Below are 22,346 nucleotides of genomic sequence, written 5' to 3' on the forward strand. Positions count from 1 at the left end.
AATAGAATGATTTATATTCCTTTGGGTATATACCCACTAATGGGATTTCTGGGTCAAATGGTATTTCTGCCTCTAGATCTTTGAGGAATCGCCATACGGTCATCCACAATGGTTGAAATAATTTACACTCCCAACAACTGTGTAAAAGTGTTCCTTTTTCTCTGCAAACTTCCAGCAGCTGTTTTTTGTCTGTTTAGTATACCTGTTCTGACTAGTGAGAGATGGCTTCTCATTGTGGTTTTGATTTGCATTTTTCTAATGATCAGTGATGTTGAGCATTTTTTCATATGTTTGTTGGCTGCATATATGTCTTATTTGGAGAAATGTCTGTTCATGTCCTTTGCCCACTTTTTAAAGGGGTTGTTTTTCTTGTAAATTGGAGCAACCTGTATTCTCATCATGGGGAGGGGTAGGTTATTAAATGAACCATGCTTCATCCATACTATAGAACAAGTTATGCATCGTTTCAAAATAATGTTGGTAGATTTGAATATACTGACGTGGAAAGATCTCTAAGACCTATAGCTAAGTTTAAAAAGCAAGGCAAAGATCAATATCTAAATTTTTTATGGAAAACTTCCCACAAAATATAATTACATATTTGAATGTGTAAGTACATTTTCCCTGGTAGGGATGGGATTAGATAGGGAGCTGGAGACAAAACCTATTTTGCTTGAAAAATTTTAACCATGAGAATGTATTTATGTTTAGTCGGGTGTGGTGGCACATAACTGTAGTCCCAGCTACTTGGGAGGCTGAGGCAGGAGGATTGCTTGAGCCTGGGAATCTGAGGCTGCAGTGCAGTCATGCCACAGAGCTCCAGCCTGGGTGACAGAGTGAGACCCTGTCTCAAAATAAATAAATAAAAATGAAAAAGAATGTATTTATGTGGTACTCATATAATCATGAATCATAAAGTTTAAAATAAAAATGTAAAAAGAACTGTGCAAGGTCAGATTCTGGAGACCATTAGAATACACACACACATGCACGCACACGCACACACACGCACACATGACAATGCTGGCAATGTAAATCTAGATTAAAAAAACCTACTATTTAAAAGGAGCTCGGCAGCCTTGTCCTTTCTCACATCAGAAAAGCCCAGGCTGCGGAGAAGCAAGGTTCCTATGCATGCACGCAACATGTGACCTTAACCTCCCAGGAAATCTGAAACTTAGGGCCTTGCCTCAGGGACACGACATCTGTCACAACTACACCCACTTTCAGGTGTGTCATGAGGACCTAGTCACCTGTTTTCACTCTTACTTTTGAGACAGCAAAGAGTTTTGAAACAGCCTGTGATGGAGTCCACAACTATCGGGGAAACCTGCCCCAATATTTCAACATAGGTTCTTTCTATTTTCCATAAGTGTTGGCCGGCTGAGAAATAAAGAGAGACAATATAAAGAGAGGAATTTTACAGCTGGGCCACCATTGGTGACATCACATATCGGTAGGACCATGATGCCCACTTGAGCCTCAAACCAGCAAGTTTCTTATTAAGGGTTTCAAAAGGGGAGGGGGTGTAACAACAGGGAGTAGGTACAAAGATCACATGCTTCAAAGGGCAAAAAGCAGAACTACTAATAAGGGTCTAACAAAGATCGCATGCTTCTGAGGGAACAGGACAAAGGGCAAAAGCACAACTACTGATAAGGGTCCAACAAAGATCACAATGCAAAGGGCAAAAGCAGAACTACTGATAAGGGTCTGTGTTCAGCGGTGCACATATTGTCTTGATAAACATCTTAAACAACAGAAAACAGGGTTCGAGAGCAGAGAACCGGTCTGACCACAGATTTATCAGGGTAGAGTTTTTCCCCACCCTAGGAAGCCTGAGGGTACTGCAGGAGACCAGGGCGTATCTCAGTCCTTATGTCAACTGCATAAGATAGACACTCCCAGAGCAGCCATTTATCGACCTCCCCCAGGAATGCATTCCTTTCCCAGGGTATTAATATTAATATTCCTTGCTAGGAAAAGAATTTAGTGATATCTTTCCTTCTTGCAAGTCCATTTATAGGCTCTCTGCAGGAAGGAAAATATGACCCTTTTTGCCCAACCCCACAGGTAGTCAGACCTTATGGTTGTCTTCCCTTGTTCCCTAAAAATTTCTGTTATTCTGTTCTTTTTCAAGGTGCACTGATTTCATATTGTTCAAACACACATGTTGTACAATCAATTTGTACAATTAACACAATTATCACAGTGGTCCTGAGGTGACATATATCCTCAGCTTATGAAGATAACAGGATTAAGAGATTAAAGACATGCATAAGAAATTATAAAAGTATTATTTGGGAACTGATAAATGTCTATGAAATCTTCACAATTTATGTTCCTCTGCCACAGCTCCAGCCAGTCCCTCCATTCGGGGTCCCTGACTTCCCGCAACACACAACTGATCACCTCAGTGTGAAATTCTCCTTAGGAAATCTCACTGATGATGAAGCCAATACTTAGTCCTCGTGTTGGGTGTGAGGACAGCACAGGCATGGGCTCTGCCTGTGCTGCTTAGTGGCTGATGTTCTCCAGCGCCAGAAGTCAGACTTGCATGGAGTTCTGCATTTCCAGGTCCTGTTCAGGGCTGCTGGGCCTGTCTTCTTGTCTTCTATGAATCCTTTCTCTCTCACATCTTCCCGTCTCTCTCATTCCCCTGCTCCCTCCCCTGTGTGTCTGTAGAAAACACCAAATCTTCAAGAAAACTTTCTCTGCAAGCTACCACTACCTGGCCTTCCTCTCCTCTCTTACAGATCTTCTAGAAGGCTCAATCCCTCCCTCTCATCTCCCGCTTCTTCTTCAGCACTTTCAACCATTGACCTTCAACCCTCACAATCTCAGTTCTTCACCTATTACTGTGTCACTCTCACAGGTCACCTGTGTCCTCGCTGTCACCTACTCACATGCTGTCTCCTCCATACCCCATGACAGCCGCAGTTTCTGGCCACGGACAGCACCATTCTTGAAACTCTTCTTTCTTCACTCCTTTGAGATTGCTCTTTCTTGGTCTCCATCCCGAAGTCCTTATTTCTCAGTGGTCTTTTGGGGTGTTGCCTTGACCCTCTTCTCCCTGCCCTTTCTCCCTTAGGGATTTGTATCCAACGACACATTTTCAGCCCTTACTTTTGTGAAGCTGTTTCCCACATCTACATCTGGCCATCAGCTTCTCCTTGTGCCCTGTGCCCCGTGCCCCTTTCCCGCTGCCGGCAGGATATTCCCTGCACACGAGCATCCTTCTAGCATTTTCCTTTTGGCAGCTGTAAATCTAGGCTGATCCTCTTCCTGCCAGCCCTACTTGTCTGCCTCCTGGGTTTCTGAATTCAGTGAACTCTCCAGTGATAAAGCCATCTTCTCTCCCCACCAGATCCCATTAATAACAATTCTCACTTGTATCCCTTCACTTGACAAACACCTCTCCTCCTTCCCTCCCGCTCCTATGGGTTCTCACTGGGCCCATCAGTATAGCCTCTTAACTGCTCTCCCAGACCCCAGCCACCAGTGTGAACCTCCTAAGGCACCAGCTTCCTGTCTTCAAACCTTCATCTCCTCAAGGATAAAGTTTACTGCCTTAGGACAGCACTCCACTTCTCAATTTGCTCCAGCCTACCTGTAAAGCCTTATCTACTACTAGCCCTTCGTTTGTTGCATGAATCTTCTCATCAATCCCTATGGATTTAAGAAAATAAAGGCTTCCTGACTCTCTACAGAAACTGGGAGGTTCTCTAGAATCTCTAGAGTCTAGAGATGAGAGAATCTCTGGAGACTAGGTTTCACCTGCCTCCACGTGCAACCTTCCAGGATATAGTGACTTGTGTCCTTTGTATCAGGCCCTCTGCCACATTGCTGCTTTTTCCAGCAAGACTCCCTCAGCATTGCCTCCTCTCACCCAGATCCTCTTCTTTCAAAGGCACCCCTTAACCTCAGAACCCTGCAGCTCAGTTACACTGAGGAGAAGACTTGGGCTCAGAGAAGTTAGGTAATTCCCTCCATGTCAGTTAGGTATTAACGGGAGGAGTGGGGATTTGAACTGCGATCTCTCTAATGTCTAAATGGGTGCTTTCTCCAGTTTGCCTGGCTGGCTGCCTGATTGTGCTTTTCCCAGTTGGCCTTAAAGGGCTAGCAGTGTTAGCAACACTTGCGGTAATATTCTTGAGAACAATCTTGTCTTAGTTGCTATCTTTTCTAATCCTCCGTCCTACTTAAGCCTTGGAGATCAGGGGTCCTCAATAAATGCGTAGTGAATGGCACTGAATTTTCTTGTCTTCTCCAGTTTTTCCCAAGCAGGTGCTATATTTCTCCTTAACTCCCAAAGGATTGATATTTTATTCAGCTACAGGACCTCTGGGTGGTGGATGGTCTTGTGGCTGTGGGGGTGTCCCGTTGCTTTAGCCTCAGTTAGGACTCATGTTGAGGAATGTAGGCTTCTTGAGCTTTGGTCATTTCCAAATCAGAGCCCATGGCTCTCTCACCCTTGACTTGAGCCCACTGCCATGAAGATTTGCAAATGACCAACAGGCCTCAGATTCCATTGCATGAGCCTTTCCTAAAGGAGCAGGAACAGGAAGAGGAACAGGAGGAGGAGGAGGAACAGGAGGAACAGGGTTCTTTTGGAAACACAGGAAAATGCCTAAATATACATGAAGAGTTAAAAAAGCACAGCCATGATTCTGTAAATTAGCCTTCACAGAGCTCCTTCATATTGAATGTTACTGGATATCACTGCTTCAGCCCTGAAACGATTCTTCTATAAACCTATAAAAGGAAAGCATTTTGAATAGTTACACATTAACAATATTTAAAATTCTTTCTGGAGTAATGTTTGGCCATGATTAGCTGTTCCTGAATTAGGATGCATTATGCCTTATGCAAGCCTGCAGGAAAGTACACCCTCTTAGCCAGGGGCGTCCTTCACCTTTCTTCTTATAGCTCTTATATTTGGTAACCCTAAGCAAGCTACATAAGCTCCCTGAGCCTCAGTGTCCTCTGTTAGGTGGGAATGACAATACTTCACCTCACTGTTGTGAGGATTTAATAACTTAGAACTAAATCACTTAGCTCTGTGCCTGGCCCACAGTAGGGACTCAATTAATACAGATTTCTTCCCTCGTTTCCTGACAAAACCCGTTCATTTTTTAAACCAGTAAAGCATTGTCTCTAGTTGTTGTTTTTTTAATCCCCACCCATTATTTATTCATTGAACATTTGTTGATCACTTGTGCATGTCAGGCATTGTTCTAGGTTCCAGGATACCTCAATGAATCACATGGACAAGGCCCATGACTTTGCTGAGTGCCTCAGTGTTAGCACAGAGTTGGGGGTACATTATTCTCCATTTTTGTTGGAATTAGCCTTTCTGCAATGTGTGTTCCCAGCTGGGGGAACCTCATTTCAATTCCTTCATCTTCTTTTACTTCAATTTCTGGTGCTGTACTCCAATACTGATTGCTTGTGGCAGTGTATGATTTGGAAGAAAATAACTTAGAAAAACAGATAAAATGCTTAAAGATGCATAAAGAATTGCAAAACTACTCCCATGGTGTTTGAAAATTACCAAGACTCAAAGAAACAAGACTAAGACACACTCATGTTTAACTAAGTGAAGTATTTCTCACCATCAGGAGCTGTTCAGTTTGGATGGCGAGAGACCTGTAGGTGTTTGGATCAAATTGCCGTATTAACGAACTTGCTTTCCTGCATCTAGGTCTTGGCCAACTTATAGTCATTCAAATTACTCTAGGATAAATTAGCTTTGACCAAATCCCCTGAATCCACAAGCTTTGTGTCCCTAGTGCATACTTCAATGCCTAGCACTAGATAGATGCTTAGCAAATTCTAGCAAATTCTATCATTTTTTATTTGTCTTCCCCTATGGCACCATAAGTTGCTTGAAGTCTGGGCCATCGTCTTATTCATCTTTGTATTATTCTGAACACAGAGTCTACCACAGTGTAGATCCGCAGTAAATGTTTGTTAAATGGACAAAGGAATGAACAAAGGAACAAACTGAGTGGAGGAATTTTTGGAAGCTCATTCTAGCATACAAGCTCTGCCAGAGCAGGGAATGGGAGTCTAGGCTGGGGGTGGAGGGTCACCGTGCCTGCAATCAGTGAATGGTGGCTCTCAGAAGACCTAGGACCCAGCATCAGTGTCCCTGCTTTCGTGGTGGCACAGGGTCATGTCTGTGTGAGGCCACTTCCCCTCCCCCACACATAATTGGAGGCCTTCTTTGATCAGCCTGCTTTGGAAAACTGCTTGCACCTGGCCTGGAAGAACACAATTAAAACACGCCATAAAAATTGACAGATCACAGTGCGGAGGGCTGAAAATACATTACAATTCCGATCGAACTATAAATAAAGCCCCTAAATTAAATAAATCTCACACAATTATGGATTAAAACATGTTTAGTGTTAATGGCCTTGCACATAGACCCTGACTCCCGAAATTGTTGCTGAGGCTGCATGGCCAGGGGATTGCATCATAATTAACACCAAGCCATCCCGGAGGGGGCGGCCCGAGGTTCAACTGTGGGCCTTCAGAAGGACAGGAGTGGACCCATGAGGCCCCCACTTCTGGGTGAGCTTCCAAATGCTTACCCAGCCCCTTCATGGTACCACTGACTTTTCCTTGGAAGAATATGACCTGGAGATGGCTGTCACTTTTAGGACCTGATCCTGTACACAAAGGCTTAGGCTGGGCTGAGTGTTCCGGCTCCCCTGGTTGCTCTATCGCACAGATGTCCACATGCACCAAGAAAATGACCCCACACCAAAAAAGGGATTGTGGAAGAAATACTTGGATAATTCAGTTATTTGATCACTCCTACTCTGTTCCTTTGAAGTCTATACATTGTATATAAATGGCCAGCAATCATATTATACATTAAAATACAGAACATTTTCTATAGTAACTCTTAAACTCCAATTGTTAGAACCAAGGAGGTTGGTAAAATCATGAAGGACAATGAAAGGTATCAGAGTTTTAGCTATATCAAACCAAGTAAGAGTCCCTAAAATTTAGGAATCTTACAAGAGAAAGGTGAGGAGCCCATGGCTTTCGTTCAAGATCAATTCGTACCTCTCACCGAGATCCAACAGATGGAAAGAGGCTCCAGGACCCCCACTGTGCTCCCTGGAGGAGGGCAGGGTGGTGGTGAAGAACAGGGGCTCTGGATCAGGCTGCTGGGGCTCTACTCCCAGCTCTGTGGCTTCCTAAGCACCCACTGCTCTTGGTGTTTTGGGTTCCCCGCCTCTATATCAGGGATGATAATCGCAACTCCTTAGCAGTGAGGGTCTGGCCTGAGCTAAGCCTGCATGTGTGTTGGTGTCATCACAATTGCTGCTGTGACTGTACAGGAAGCGAGCCTGTCTTGGCTCCTGCACTCTAGCTGTGAGGGCCCTTACCTGGTCCACCCTAGACGTGGCAGGAGAGGAGCTGCAGGGGTTCCTGGTGTGTTGCAGGAAGGTGAAGAGCGTGGTTTGGGGCAGACACTCTACCAGTTAACCAGCCTGTCTGTCTCCTTGAGCAACTGGGCTATGCCTGGAGAGATGGGCGTTAGATATTCGCCGAGTTAGAGTGAGGATTAAGTGAAAGGAAGACATACAAAAAACTTAACCCTAGCACCTGGAAAACAAACTGCTTGATAAATGCTGACTTCCCTCTCCTCCCTTCCCTGCATCTTTCTGTTGTCTTAACAAAAGCCAAAAAGATAATTGAACTTCTTCAAGGCTGAAGAAGTTGGCTATGGCAGGGCTGATGGGAGAGGCACACTGAGGAATGGTCTTAAGCAGCAGACACACTGTCCTGGGTCCCTCAGCTGCCCTAGTGGGAGGGGAAGCCCTTGGCCTGGAGCAGCTAAAGCCTGTGTTAGATCCTCTTCCTCAGGCCCGATTGCCTTCTCTGACCATGCTGTTGTCTTTCTCATGCTGACACTTAAAAAATACAGACTTTACCTTGTCACTCCCCTGCTTTAAAAACCATGTTAAGGGGGTCCTGTTTAGGATAAAGTGTAAAGCTCCTTACCAGTGTGTACAAAAAGGGGTGACTGATCTTTTCTAATCTCTGCACTTTGCACTCTGCATTTCGTCATATTGGCGTTCTTTAAGTTCCCGGGCAATCTCATGTTCTGTGGTGCCCACCTGTGGGTTATGTGTACTCTTCCCTGTGCTTAGAATTTCCTCCCTGCACCCCTTGGTGAGCCTCACCTGGCTGACTTCAGGGCTTGACTTGGCTCTTGCATCTTAAGTGAAGCCTTCCTTCCCTGAGCCCTCCTGCTTGAGTTGGGTGCCCCTCCCTTGTGCTTCCTCAGCAGCCTGCTGGGACCCCATGAAAGCCCCATGTATTCTCATTGAATTACTCATTGACATGCCTGCCTCTTCCACTAGATGACAAGCTCCAAGAGGGCAGGAGGCCCGTTTCCTTCATTCACTGCTGTATGCTTGATGTAGCATAGCACCTGACTCAGAGTAGCACACAGGAAATACTGGCTGAATGAAAAAAAAATAAAAAGAAATTGCTCATTCTCATTCTACACTTGTTGCTTTTTGGCATCACCATGGCTATGATGATGCAGGAAGCTCAGGGACAACAGAGTATGCATTTTCCTTAGTGAGTGGAGAGCTAGTTCCAAAAGTCCCATGAGGAGAAGAGGTTCCCTGGAATGGGCAGGCATCAGCAAATCCTGGCCTGGAACACTTCCTCTCTTGTCTGTCATTTCACATTCAAATCATAGCTAGCTAGATAGCTAGACAGATATATGGATATACATACAGATATATGTAGAATATATAGATCAGAATTTATTGCAAGGAATTGGCTTATACGGTTGTGGGAAGCTAGCTAGACAAATCTGAAATCGGCAGGGTAGGAAGATCAGGCTGGAAATCTCACATGCCCCACAGGTGGAATTTCTTCTTCAAGGAAGCCTTAGCTCTATTCCTAAACCTTTCAATGGATTGAATCAAGCCCACTCAGATAATCTAGGATAATCTTCCTTAATTAAACTGATTATAGATTTTAATCACATTGACAAAATATCTTCACAGTAACACTTAGACTAGTGTTTGATTGAATAACCTGGGGACCATAGTCTAGCCAAGCCTAAATGTAACACTCACCGGGGGTCATAAGAGCTACAGCTGCATTAAGATCCTCCTGCTTCCTGCTGGTCTCTCTGGGCCACGTGCATTCTCTTCCTTGGCATGCCTTCTAGCTGGGTTAGGCAGGGAAGACTAACACATGCTGCTTTGATGCCTTCTCCAAAGGTCTTGTCAGGACGTGACCACAGAACATTTCCAGATAGCATAATCTCCAGAAGAATGGCTTTTCTCTTTTAGTGGACTGCAAAGAATCTAGAAAATAGTGGTTTCATAATATGAGAAACCTTATTCAACACCCCCAAAGGAGGAATTCAGGAAGCCATTCCTGGTAGACCATGGAGGCAGGGCTCATTTTCGGCTTGGGGGCATCAGTATGGCCATAGGGTTGTTGGAGCTGGCTTCCATGCTAGGCCATATTGGTTGCTAAATATTTTGACTATCAACATTGGGCAGAGGTTAGACTCCCCTGGGCCAGTGTGGTTTAAGCAGAGTAGCCATTTAAAATATGCTCAACAGCTTAGATAGTCAAAGGGGACATTAGTGTTTGAGAGTCTCTAAGACACAATTCGTTCTGTCAGTTTCAACATGGAAGTGGGGAAATAGTCCCACCCTGGTGCCGCAAAGATTGTTTCATTAGAGGCTAATGCTGCAGAAATCCTTCTGGAAGAATGCCTGGCAGGAGTTTCGTCATAATTGATCAGCATTACAGAGAGACTGTAAAAGTCCATGGAGATTGCTACTTGCAGAAGTGGGAACTAGAATCAGAAACATGTTAGAAAATTCTGCCCACTAAAGCTGAGAGGAAACTCAGATTGCTAAACTCCTCATGACAAGAATCGAACAGTGTCTTCTGAGTATGTTCTGTGCTGGGCACTGTCCTGCCTGCTGGGAACACAACACTGACTTATTGATTGTCCTCTACCCTCTACTCCCAACAGGAAAATAAGTTTCATGGGGACAGGGTTGTTAGGTCTGCCTTGTTCACAGCTAATAGAACCCTGATTTTTCTTTTCTGAATGGATACAGATCTATATAGAAAATAGATTAAAATTTATTTTGATTTTTCTTTCCAGGATAGAAAAAAAATCAGACTTCATCAGATTCATCTCTTGAACTGATTCCCAAGTGATGAATCATGATGGCCTAAGTCAAGGTTGGCAATTATTTTGTTAAAGGGCCAGATAGTAAATGTTTTAGGCTTTGTGGCCATATAGGATTTGTCACCACTACTCATTGCTACTAGTGCAAAGGCAGCTGTAGGCAATATATTAATGCATGAGTATAACAATGTTTTAAAAACCCAAAACTTTATTTCAAAAAAAAAGGTGGTGGGCTGGATTTTACCCAAGGGCCATAGTTTGCTGACCCCTGATTCTAAGTTGAACATTTTGGTGTCAGGACCTCTTTGCACTCTTCAATTTTATTGAGGACACCAAGTAATTTTTGTTTATGTGGGTTACATCTATCAATGTTTTATACATAAAAATTAAAAGTTAGCATTTAAAAAATATTTCTCTTAAAAATAGCAATAATAAACTCATTCTATGCCAGCATAAATAACATGTTTTATGGAAAACTAACATGTTTTCTAACACAAAATACTAATGAGATATTATTTTACATATTTACAAATGTCTTTAATGTCTGGATTGATAGAAGACAGCAGGATTCTCGTATCTGCTTTTGTGTTCAGACTGGTGCGATGTTTTAGTTGAAAATTCAATCTCATACAGAGACATAATTGGAAAAGGCAGGACCTCACAGATTCCCTGGATTGTCTTGAAGACAATTCCTGGAATGTCTTGAAGACACCCATTTGCAATTGCTACACAAAATAAAATAGGAACAGATTTAACCAAATAACTGAAAGATCTCTACAAGGAAAACTATCAAACATTGAAGAAAGAAATTGAATAGGATACAAACAAATGAAAAGACATCCCATGCTCATAGATCAGAAGAATTAATATTGTTAAAATGACAATGCTACCCAAAGTGATCTATAGATTGAATGCAATTCCTATCAAAATACAAATGACATTCTTCACAGAAATAGAAAAAAAGCCCTAAAATTTGTATAGAATCACAAGACCCCAAATAGCCAAAGCAGTACTGAGCAAAAAGAACAAAACTGGAGGTATTATACTACCAGACCTTAAAATGTACTACAAAGCTGTAGTAACCAAAACAGCATGGTACTGGCATAAAAACAGACACCTAGACCAAAGGAGCAGAAAAGACAACTCAAATTAATCCACATTATTTACAGCGAATTGATTTTTGACAAAGGTGCCAAGAACACTCACTGGGGAAAGGACAGCCTTTTCAACAAATGATTCTGGGAAAACTGAATATCCACATGCAGAAAAAATAAAACTAGATGCCCATCTTTCATCCTATATAAAAATCAATTCAAAATGGATCAAAGACCTAAAGTAATACCCGGAACCATAACACTGCTAGAAGAAAATATAGGGGAAATGCTTCAGGACTTTGGACTGGTAAAAGATTTTACAAATAAGTCCTCAAAGGAATAGGCAACAAAAGCAAAAATATACAAATGAGATTATATTAAGCAAAAGAGCTTCTGCACAGAAAAGGAAACAATCAGCAAAATGAAAAGACAACCTACTGAATGGCAGAAAAAAAATGTTCAAATTACTTATCTGGCAGGGGATTAATATACAGAATATATAGGAACTCAAACATCTCAACAGGAAAGAGTCCTATTAAAAAGTGATCAAATGATCTGAAAAGAGATTTCTCAAAAGAAGACATATAAAGCCAATAAACATGAAAAAAGCCAATAAACATGAAAAACATAAAAAGCCAATAAACATGAAAAATTTTTCAACATAAGTAAACATCAGGGAAATGCAAATCAAAACTACAAGGAGGTATCTCACCTCAGTTAGGATGGCTGTTATCAAAAAGACAAAATATAACAAGTGTTGGTAAGGATGCAGAGAAAAGGGAACTTATACACTGTTGGTGGAAATGTAAACTAATACAACCATTATGGAGAACGGTATGGAGGTTCCTCAAAAAACTATGATTAGACCTACCATATGATCTGGCAATCCCACTAATGGGCATTTATCCAAAGGAAAGGAAATAATTATATTGAAGAGACATCTGTACCTTCATATTTATTGCAACACTATTCACAATAGCCAAGATATGGAATCCATCTGGGTGTCCAATAACAGATAAATGGATAAAGAAAACGTTGTATATTTACATAGTGGAATACTATTCAGACATTATAAAAAATGAAATCCTGTCATTTGCAGCAACATGGATGGAACTGGAGGATATTATGTTAGGTGAAATATTCCAGGAACAGAAAAAAGTTAAACACCATATGTTCAAAAAAGTTGATCTCATAGAAGATTAAAGTTAAAAGTAGAATGGAGTGTACTAGAGGCTGGGAAGGATAGGGAGAGATTTGTTAAAGGATACAAAATTACAGCTAGATAGAAGCAGTAAGTTCTAGCATTTTGTACCACTGTAGGATGACGAGTTAAGAATAATATGTAGTCTCAAATAGCTAGAGAGAATGTTGAACATTCTTTTTTTTTCTGTTTGCTCAACTGTTTTCTTTTATTCTTTTTTAAATTTTATTATTATTAGACTTTAAGTACATGTGCACAACGTGCAGGTTTGTTACATATGTATACATGTGCCATGTTGGTGTGCTGCACCCATTAACTCATCATTTAGCATTAGGTATATCTCCTAATGCTATCCCTCCCCCCACCACCCCACAACAGTCCCCGGTGTGTGATGTTCCCCTTCCTGTGTCCATGTGTTCTCATTGTTCAGTTTCCACCTATGAGTGAGAACATGTGGTGTTCAGTTTTTTGTCCTTAGGATAGTTTGCTGAGAATGATGGTTTCCAGCTTCATCCATGTCCCTACTAAGGACATGAACTCATCATTTTTATGTCTGCATAGTATTCCACGGTGTAGATGTGCCACATTTTCTTAATCCAGTCTACCATTGTTGGACATCTGGGTTGTTTCCAAGTCTTTGCTATTGTGAACAGTGCCACAGTAAACACACGTGCATGTCTCTTTACAGCAGCATGATTTATAATCTTTTGGGTATATACCCAGTAATGGGATGGCTGGGTCAAATGGTATTTCTAGTTCTAGATCCCTGAGGAATCGCCACACTGACTTCCACAGTGGTTGAACTAGTTTACAGTCCCACCAACAGTGTAAAAGTGTTCCTATTTCTCCACATCCTCTCCAGCACCTGTTGTTTCCTGACTTTTTGATGATCGCCATTCTAACTGGTGTGAGATGGTATCTCATTGTGGTTTTGATTTGCATTTCTCTGATGGCCAGTGATGATGAGCATTTTTTCATGTGTTTTTTGGCTGTATAAATGTCTTCTTTTGAGAAGTGTCTTTTCATAATTCAACAACGCTTCATGCTAAAAACTCTCAATAAATTAGGTATTGATGGGACATATCTCAAAATAATAAGAGCTATCTATGACAAACCCACAGCCAATATCATACTGAATGGACAAAAACTGGAAGCATTCCCTTTGAAAACTGGCACAAGACAGGGATGCCCTCTCTCACCACTCCTGTTCAACATAGTGTTGGAAGTTCTGGCCAGGGCAATCAGGCAGGAGAAGGAAATAAAGGGCATTCAATTAGGAAAAGAGGAAGTCAAATTGTCCCTGTTTGCAGATGACATGATTGTATATCTAGAAAACCCCATTGTCTTAGCCCAAAATCTCCTTAAGCTGATAAGCAACTTCAGCAAAGTCTGAGGATACAAAATCAATGTGCAAAAATCACAAGCATCCTTATACACCAGTAACAGAGATCCAAATCATGAGTGAACTTCCATTCACAATTGCTTCAAAGAGAATAAAATACCTAGGAATCCAGCTTACAAGGGATGTAAAGGATCTCTTCAAGGAGAACTACAAACCACTGCTCAATGAAATAAAAGAGGATACAAACAAATGGAAGAACATTCCATGCTCATGGGTAGGAAGAATCAATATCGTGAAAATGGCCATACTGCCCAAGGTAATTTATAGATTCAATGCCATCCCCATCAAGCTACCAATGACTTTCTTCATAGAATTGGAAAAAACTACTTAAAAATTCATATGGAACCAAAAAAGAGCCCACATCGCCAAGTCAATCCTAAGCCAAAAGAACAAAGCTGGAGGCATCACGCTACCTGACTTCAAACTATACTACAAGGCTACAGTCACCAAAATAGCATGGTACTGGTACCAAAACAGAGATATAGACCAATGGAACAGAACAGAGCCCTCACAAATAATGCTGCATATCTACAACTATCTGATCTTTGACAAACCTGACAAAAACAAGCAATGGGGAAAGGATTCCCTATTTAATAAATGGTGCTGGGAAAACTGGCTAGCCATACGTAGAAAGCTGAAACTGGATCCCTTCCTTACACCTTATACAAAAATTAACTCAAGATGGATTAAAGACTTACATGTTAGACCTAAAACCATAAAAACCCTAGAAGAAAACCTAGGCAATACCATTCAGGACATAGGCATGGGCAAGGATTTCATGTCTCAAACACCAAAAGCAATGGCAACAAAAGCCAAAATTGACAAATGGGATCTAATTAAACTAAAGAGCTTCTGCACAGCAAAAGAAACCACCATCAGAGTAAACAGGCAACCTACAGAATGGGAGAAAATTTTTGCAACCTAATCATCGGATAAAGGGCTAATATCCAGAATCTACAATGAACTCAAACAACACCATCAAAAAGTGGGCGAAGGATATGAACATTCTTAACACAAAGAAATGATAAGTCGTCGAGACGATGCATATGCTAATTACCCTGATCTCATCACTGTACACTATATGTATTGAAACATCACTTATGTACCCCATGAATATGTGCATTTATTATTTGTCAATTAAAAAAATGAAATCAAGAAAATAAAAATGGTACTGTACATGCAGATTTCCATAAAAACTGTATTTTATTTTTATATAATTATATATTAATAACATTTCCTTCTATGTTAATGCATAGAAATTTAACTTATTTTTGAGGGAACTTTATAGCACTAAATGTCCACATCAGAAAGTTAGAAAGATCTCAAATTGACACCCTAACATCACAATTAAAAGAGCAAGGGAGGCAAGAGCAAATTCATCTAAAATCTAGCAGACGACAAGGAATAACTAAGGTAAAAGAAGAATTGAAGGAGACAGAGACACGAAAAACCCTGCAAAAAATCAACGAATCCAGGAGCTGTTTTTTTTAATTAACATAATAGATAGACTGCTAGCTAGACTAATAAGAGAGAGAAGAATCAAATAGACAACAAAAAATTTATAAAAGGGATATCACCACTGACCCCACAGAAATACAAACTCCCATCAGAGAATAGTATAAACACGTCTACACAAATAAACTAGGAAATCTAGATGAAATGGATAAATTCCTGGACGCATATACCCTACCATGGCTAAATCAGGAGGAAGTTGAATCCCTGAATAGACCAATAACAAGCTCTGAAATTGAAGCAGTAATTAATAACCTACCAACCAAAAAAAAGCCCAGGACCAGACAGACTCACAGCTGAATTCTACCAGAAAAACAAAGAGGAGCTGGTACCATTCCTTCTGAAAAAGGAGGGACTCCTCCCTAACTCATTTTATGAAGTCAGCATCATCCTGATACCAAAACCAGGAAGAGACACAACAAAAAAAGAAAAATTCAGGCCAACATCTCCCATGAACATCAATGTGAAAATCCTCAATAAAATACTAGAAAACCAAATCCAGCCCCACATCAAAAAACTTACCCGCCACAATCAAGTCAGCTTTATTCCTGGGATGCAAGGCTCGTTCAACATATGCAAATCAATAAACGTAATCCATCACATAAACAGAACCAAAGAGAAAAACCACATGATTATCTCAATAGATGCAGAAAAGGCCTTTGATAAAATTCAACATTCCTTCATGTTAAAAACTCTTAATAAACTAGGTATTGATAGAACGTATTTCAAAATAATGAGCTATTTATGACAAACCCACAGCCAATATCATATGGAATGGGCAAAAGCTGAAAGTATTCCCTTTGAAAACTGGTACAAGACAAGGATGCCCTCTCTCACCGCTCCTATTCAATATAGTATTGGAAGTTCTGGCCAGGGCAATCAGGCAAGAGAAAGAAATAAAGGGTATTCAAGTAGGAAGAGAGGAAGTCAATTTGTCTCTGTTGGCAGATGACATGATTTTATATTTAGAAAACTCCATCATATCAGTCCCAAAACTTCTTGAACTGATAAGCAACTTCAGCAAAGTCTCAGGATACAAAATCAATGTGCAGAAATCACAAGCATTCTTTTAAACCAACAACAGGGAAGCAGAGAGCCAAATCATGAAAGAACTCCCATTCACAATTGCTACAAAGAGAATAAAATATCTAGGAATACGGTTAGCAAGGAATGTGAAGGACCTCTTCAAGGAGAACTACAAACCACTGCTCGAGGAAATAAGAGAGGACACAAACAAATGGAAAAACATTTCATCCTCATGGATAAGAAGAATCAATATCGTGAAATTGGTCATACTGCCCAAAGTAATTTATAAATTCAATGCTATTCCCATCAAACGAACATTGACTTTCTTCACAGCATTAGAAGAAAACTATTTTAAATTTCATATGGAATCAAAGAAGACCCCATATAGGCAGGACAATCCTAATAAAAAAGAACAAAGCTGGAGGCATCACACTCTCTGGCTTCAAACTATACTATAAGACTACAGTAACCAAAACAGCATGGTACTGGTACAAAAACAGACATATAGACGAATGGAGCAGAACAGAGACCTCAGAAATAACACCACACATCTACAACCATCCGATCTTTGACAAACCTGAACAAAAACAGCAATGGGGAAAAGATTCCCTATTTAATAAATGGTGTTGGGAAAACTGGCTAGCCATACGCAGAAAACTGAAACTGGACCCCTTCCTTATACCTTATACAAAAATTAAGTCAAGATGGATTAAAGACTTAAATGTAAAAACCAAAACCATAAAAAGTCGAGAAGAAAACCTAGGCAATAGCATTCAGGACATAGGCATGGGCAAAGACTTAATGACAAAAACACCAAATGCAATTGCAACAATAGCCAAAATTGACAAATGGGATCCATTTAAACTAAAGAGCTTCTGTACAGCAAAAGAAACTATCATCAGAGTAAACAGCCAACCTACAGAATAGGAGAAAATTTTTGCAATCTATCCATCTGATAAAGGTCTAATATCCAGAATTTCCAAGGAACTTGAACATATTTACAAGAAAAAACAACCCCATCAAAAAGTAGGTTAAGGATATGAACAGACACTTCTCACAAGAAGACATTTATGCAGCCAACAAACATGAAAAAAAGCTCAATGTCACTGGCTATCAAAGAAATGCAAATCAAAACCACAATGAGATACTATCTCACACCAGTCAGAATGGTGATTATTAAAAATTCAGGAAACTATAGATGCTGGTGAGGCTGTGGAGAAATAGGAATGCTTTTACACTGTTGGTGGGAATGTAAATTAGTTCAACCATTGTGGAAGACAGTATAGTGAATCCTCAAGGATCTAGAACAAGAAATACCATTTGACCCAGCAATCCCATTACTGGGTATATACACAAAGGAATATAAATCATTCTACTATAAAGACCCATGCACATGTATGTTCATTGCAGCACTATTTACCATAGAAAAGACTTGGAACCAACCCAAATGCCCATCAATGTTAGACTGGATAAAGAAAACGAGGTACATATACCATGGAATACTACACAGCCATAAAAAGGAATGAGATCATGTCCTTTGCAGGGACACGGATGAAGCTGGAAGCCCTCATCCTTAGCAAAGTAACATAGAAACAGAAAACCAAACACCGCATGTTCTCACTTATAAGTGGGAGTTGAACATTGAGAACGCATGGACACAGGGAGGGGAAAAACACACATGCCAGGGTCTGTTGGGGAATGGGGGGTGAGGGGAGGGAACTTAGAGGATGTGTTAATAGGTGCAGCAAATCACCATGGCGTATGTATACCTATGTAACAAACCTGCACATTCTGCACATGTATCCAGTTTTTTTTAGAAATAAAAAGGAGAAAAAGAAATTTAACATTTTTAAAAAGCAATGGGACAGTATTCCATTGAATATTTAATAATTTATTTAACCACCCCGTATTTATAAAGTTTAGATATCTCTAATTTTCTTTGTTAATATTAGCAATCAGCAATGAACAGTCACGCATGTGAATATTAGTACTTATCAATTACTTTCTTAGAATCAATTCTTCAATAATAATTGATGGGTCCAATGTGTTTAAGTTTTGACACATGTATACAATTGTACTCGGTGAAGGATATACCATTTTGCTTTCTCTAACAATGATGTCATTTCCTTGTAGTTTCATCAGCATTAGATACTATCAATCCTTACAAATCTGATTCATAAAAATAGGTTTTAATTTTCATTTCTTTGCTTATTTGCGGGATTAGCATGTGATGCTGTCTTTGTCACATATTAACATCTTCTGCACACTAGGTCTGTCTAAGGGATGACTATTCTGTCCATCTGTTCATTATCTTTTGTACAAGTCCCTCACTTCAAACAAATTTTGATATCTGATAGCAAGGATCCACCATTGCTCAAAAAATATTAATTGTTCTCACCTATCCATTCTTCCCAATGAATTCTGGAATCCCATTTGTGGTTTTTGGTGAAATTACAACCAGCCTAAGATGTTTATTTGGAAGAATTAACTGTTCTACAGTATTTAGTCTACTCGGGTTCTATCCAGAAATGAGCTATCTTTCTCTATTTAAAAAATCTTCCATTATGACCTGTAGTAGAGTTCTGTTTTTAAAAAAATATGGGTTCTTCATGTTTACTGCTATAGTTTTTCTTAGTTATTTATTATTATTATTTTTTGAGATCGAGTCTCACTCTGTTGCCCAGGCTGGAGTGCAGTGGTGCGATCTCGGCTCACTGCAATCTCTGCCTTCTGGTTTCAAGCAATTCTCCTGCCTCAGCCTCCCGAGTAGCTGGGACTATAGGCGCGTGCCACCACACCAAGCTAATTTTTTATTTTTAGTAGGGACGGGATTTCACCATGTTTGCCAGGCTGATCTCAAACTCCTGGCCTCAGGTGATCCACCCCTCTCAGCCTCCCAAAGTGTTGGGATTACAAGCGTGAGCCACTGCACCCAGCCTCTTAGTTATTTTTTCTTAAGTTACTTTTATAAAGTCTTTTTTTTCCATTATACTGTATTATTATATGTTCAATGTATTATGTTTGGTATGTAGAAAAATTATTTTTAAGTATTTGGTCATTTTAACTACTTTTGTTATAATAATTTTCAAATTTTCTTATCTGGTTTTATAATTTTGACATCTGGAAGTAATAATTATTCTAGTCCTTTGTTTCTAATAATTATGTTTCTTACTGTTATATGCCTTTCTTATTGGTTAAAATGTCTATAAGATTAAACAATAATTATGTGAACTGATATATATTACATAAAAGTTATATGTATATAGGTTATATATACATTGGTTATATGATCTATATCTACATATATAATTTATTTCAATAGTTTTGAGGGAGTACAAGTGGTTTTGGTTACATGGTGACTTGGATAGTGGTGAAGTCTAGGATTATAGTGCAACTGTCACCCAAGTACTGTTATGTTGTACAGAAGAGGTGTTGTTTTTCATCCCCTACCTCCCTTTCACTCTCCCCACCTCTGAGTCTTCAGTGTTCATTATATCACTCTGTATGCCTTTGTGTACCTATAGCTTAGCTTCCACATATAAGTGAGAACATGTGGTATCTGATTTTTTATTCCTGAGTTACTTCACTTAGAATAATGACCTTCAGTTACATCTAAGTTGCTGCAAAAGACATTATTTCATTCTTTTTTATGGCTGAATAGTATTCCATGGTGTGTTTTTGTGTGTGTGCGTGCGTGTGTGGGTATATACCACATTTTCTTTATCCGTTCATTGGTTGATGGACCCTTAGTTCCATGTCTTTGCAACTGTGAATTGTGCTGCAATCAACATGTGTACAGGTGTCTTTGTGATATGACTTCTTTTCCTTTGAGTAGATGCCCAGTAGTTGGGATTGCTAGATTGAATGGTAAATCTACTTTTAGTTCTTTGAGAAATCTCTATACTGTTTTCCATAGAGGTGGTACCAGTTTACATTCCTACCAGCAGTGTAGAAGCATTCCTTTTTCACCACATCCATGCCAATACCTACTGTTTTCTGGCTTTTTAATAATGACCATTCTGGTTGGGGTAAGGTAGTATCTCATTGTGCTTTTCATTTGCATTTCCCTGATGATTAGTGATATTGAGCATTTTAAAAATATGTTTGTTGAACATTTGTATATCACCCTTTGAGAAATGTCTATTGATGTCCTTTGCCCACTTTTAAATGGGATTAGTTGTTTTTTTCCTTGCTGATTTGTTTGAATTCTTTATAGATTGTGGATATTAGTACTTTGTCAGATGCAAAATGTGCAAATATTTTCTCCCATTCTGTAGGTTGTCTGTTTACTCTGACAATTAATTTTGCTGTGCAGAAAATTTTGAGTTTAATTAGGTACCGTTTATATTTTTATTTTCTAATTCTGTGAAAAATAATGTTGGTGTTTTGATGGGAATTGCATTGAATCTGTAGATTGCTTTGGGCAGTATGGTCATTTTCATGATATTGATTCTTCCAATCCATGAGCATGGGATATTTTTCCATTTGTTTGTGTTGTGTATGATTGCTTTCAGCAGTGTTTTGCCCTCTGAACAAGGGTGTCTTATCTAAGAGGTGTCATTCACACTATAGGCATAATAGAGGTATATATTGATTACGACAATTTTCTGGCCCCTGACAATAAAATATCTCGTTCTAAAAGAAAGCTGTCTGAACACTTTCTGATGGAAATAGACTTGAGGAGAGGGCAGTGTTGTGTTTCTCCTATAGGTAGGTGTGTTAATTTCAGTATGAAGGTCCTGTATGGGTCATTGATGGCCCTGTTTTGTGGGGGTCAGCATATGTTTGGTCTGCTGAAGTTCTGCCTGGGGTTTATTCTTAGACTGTGCCACTCTTTGTAATGGAAAAGCGGCCACATTATGTGTCAAAGCTTAACCTGGTGCCTACAGGGCTCAAGGCCTCCAACCTTGATGGTCATTTCAAGTTATTTGTCCCTTCCTTCTCATTCCTGTGTCAGCTTGCTCCAGCCAGTTTTTCTCTAGGATAAGCTAGGGGAGTAAATGATTAAGATTTGGGGAGCAGTGGGTGCCTGCCTCTCCCTCATACAGTTAAACTTCGACTGGCAAGAACTTAACTTTCCTGAGCCTGTTTTGCTTTTTTCTTCTCTTCTTTTTTGAGACAGAGTCTCGCTCAGTTGCCCAGGCTGGAGTGCAGTGGTGCAATCTGGCTCACTGCATCCTCCATCTCCCGGGTGCAAGTGATTCTCCTTCCTCAGCCTCCTGAGTAGCTGGGATTACAAGTGCACACTACCACGCTCAGTTAATTTTTTGTATTTTTAGTAGAGATGGGTTTTCACCATGTTGGCCAGGCTGATCTCAAACTCCTGACCTCAAGTGATCCACCCACCTTGGCCTCCCAGAGTGCTGGGATTACAACTGTGAGCCACCGTGCCTGGCCTATTTTTACTTTTTTCTAAAATGAAGGTAAATAATATTTACCTCATGGAGTTGTTCTAGGGTTAAAAGAAATACTCTCTGTAAAGCACTTACCTGGCCTCCTGACTGGTCCAGCACTCAGCACCCCCGTCATGCCTCCTCTCCAGTGCTGGTCCTCTGGGTTTTCTTGCTTTGCTTTCCCAGCCACTGTGCTCTGGTGACCTCTCCCTCCTCGAGGCTCTTCTTTCTGGAGCGTTTACTGCGTGTGGTGCATGTACCACCTTATTTTATGTGTGCTCTCTCCTGATCCCTGATGGATTTTTAAGTCCCCAGGGACATTGTTCCATAAGCCTTCGTTTTCCCCACAAGAAGCAACAAGGTCTTTTCAAGCATCAGAACATTATTACTTTGGGCCAAAGCTATTGCAGAACTGACAATCATTGGGTCTTCAAAATACAACACAAGATGAATGTACAACAAAATCAATGTAGATATTTGAAGGAAAGGAAAAACAATATGTTCATCCTTGTTTTAT

At 40.2% G+C, this 22,346-nt stretch overlaps 1 long non-coding RNA gene across 1 annotated transcript; it reads right to left on the reverse strand.

Annotated features, from left to right (window-relative positions):
* Window positions 1-2,278: 2,278 nt before the first annotated feature.
* Window positions 2,279-7,325, reverse strand: LOC129136017 (uncharacterized). The gene is made up of 2 exons (XR_008537251.1): window positions 7,081-7,325; window positions 2,279-4,755 (listed from the first exon to the last, which is right to left on the reverse strand). It is a non-coding gene; the product is annotated as an uncharacterized LOC129136017 (long non-coding RNA).
* Between the last annotated feature and the right edge of the window lie 15,021 nt (window positions 7,326-22,346).

Source organism: Pan troglodytes, chromosome 11 (genome assembly GCF_028858775.2).
Source record: "Pan troglodytes isolate AG18354 chromosome 11, NHGRI_mPanTro3-v2.0_pri, whole genome shotgun sequence".
Classification (NCBI taxonomy): domain Eukaryota; kingdom Metazoa; phylum Chordata; class Mammalia; order Primates; family Hominidae; genus Pan; species Pan troglodytes.